The following is a 1962-nucleotide window of genomic DNA, read 5'->3' as shown; positions in this document are numbered from 1 at the left end:
CAGATTAAACAGATTCTCCTAAAACACGCTTCCTTCCAACCCTCTTCCCCTTCTCTGTTCCGAGGCCCGATCTTTAAATTTAAATAATTCAGGGTTTATAATCGAATAGATACTAAAAATCAACTCCGCCGGTCTAGCTACGTAGGCACCGTCCTCTGGGTATTTATCCCTCAATCAAGGGGGTATTTTGGAGACAAAAAACAACCCAGATTCACCCCAGTTTTCCCAGGTCCCCTGAAATATGCCCGAATTTTGAACCGAGCTACCAGCGCCCAAATGCGGGAAAGGAAACAACCTCCCACACACACAAGTGTTTTTCTTTTTTCTCTTTCTCTGTACTCCGGAGAAGATTCCAGGTTGCCGGCAGCGCGGACAGCGGGGAGAAAGGCTCAGAGGCAGCCCACGGAAGGCGGGCGGCCGGGCTCAGAGCAGCAGGGATGTGGCCACAGCAGCCGGGTAGTTCGCACCACTCAGCTTCTCGCTATCGGCGCTCATTTTCTTCCCCCAATTTCAAGTTTTACTTGGGCCGCTGGGTCAATTTAGAATGAGATAAATTAAAATAAATGAAAGTAAAATAAATTTCAATAAAATAACCGAATAGCTCTTGCGGAAAATGTTTGCCGACCGAGCGGAAAGCCAGGAGCATCTTGACGTTGGAGGCCTGATTGGGCGGCCGGGAGGTTTTTGCTCGCCGGCCTGGCCTCTGCCCAACGCCGCCCGCCCGCCGGCGCGAGAAGGGGGAGTGGATTTGGGTGGTCACCTTCCCTTTCCTTCCGTTCCTTCTTCGCTTGAGGCCTAGCACTTTAGATTCCAGCTCTATATTTGTGCCTCGGTGGCGCCGAGCCACAGCCTGGTGTGAAGGCCTGAATGAGGAAGAGTTTGTGGAACTGTGGGGGGTTTGTTTTTTGTTTTGTTTTGTGAACGTGTGCGACTGGGCATGTGGACTCAAGGACGTATTTACTTGGGGGCAAATGTGAATCTGTGTGTTTTATGAGCCAATGTGTGAGTGTACCCTGGTATGTATAAATATGTCTGTGAGTATGAATGTGGGTTTACTTGTGTGAGTGAATGTGAATACTATGTGTTCTGGGCAGGGTTTGGGATGTGTGAATGCCTGTATGTTTATTTGTGAACATATGAATATGGATGTCTGTGACTGTGTGTGACAATGTATATATTTATGTGCAGTGTCAGCCTGTAAATAGGTGTGGTTGGGTGCATCTGTGTGTCAATATGTGTAAAAAAATGTAAAGGGAATGTGTGTGTGTGGTATCCGAGGTTCACTAGTTGGCAGCCCCCAGAGCAAGGGGCACAAGAAAAAAGAGCAGGCCCCAGCACAGAAAGAAATGGGCCAACAGAAGAAGCTGGAGCAAAGGGGTGCTGGGATGCATGACTATCCCTCACTCCCTCCCAGCCTTAGGGAGACACAGAAAATAGGGGATCTGTTTATTTTTAATTGCTTTTATTTCTCCATCCTTCAGATACACATAGAATGCAAAGAGGATCACAGGGGCTGGTGGGAGCAAGGAGCAGCGGGCAGGCCAGGTGCACAGAGGGGACATTTGAGCTAGTTGGTGGGTCCTTAGGGCTCCCTAAGGCCCCTTCAGTGCCGCTACTGGGAAGGGGGGTGTGCTCAGGAAACCGGGGAACCACACATATTATTCCAGACCCACAGACCACACAGACAGTGTCAAAGATGGGGCTTACAAAACAGCAAGATTTTACCAAAGACCTTAACAATTAGCAACATAGAAAAGGGGAGGAAAATTCCAGAAAGCTACAGAACAGGTAGATGATGTCCTTCCCATACTGTACAAAACAAACCTGATGGACTTTCCTATAGGTAGTATTTTTTTTCCAGTGTTAATAAACCAAAATTTCACCTTCTCTCCTTAAAAAAAATTAACTGCTTTCCATTTAAATAGTTTTTTTTCCCCTCCCTATTTGACTTGAGTTTCCTGG

Source organism: Lipotes vexillifer, unplaced genomic scaffold, assembly GCF_000442215.2.
Source record: "Lipotes vexillifer unplaced genomic scaffold, Lipotes_vexillifer_v1.1 scaffold591, whole genome shotgun sequence".
In the NCBI taxonomy this organism is placed as follows: Eukaryota; Metazoa; Chordata; class Mammalia; order Artiodactyla; family Lipotidae; genus Lipotes; species Lipotes vexillifer.
Note: the sequence above shows the minus strand (reverse complement) of the source record.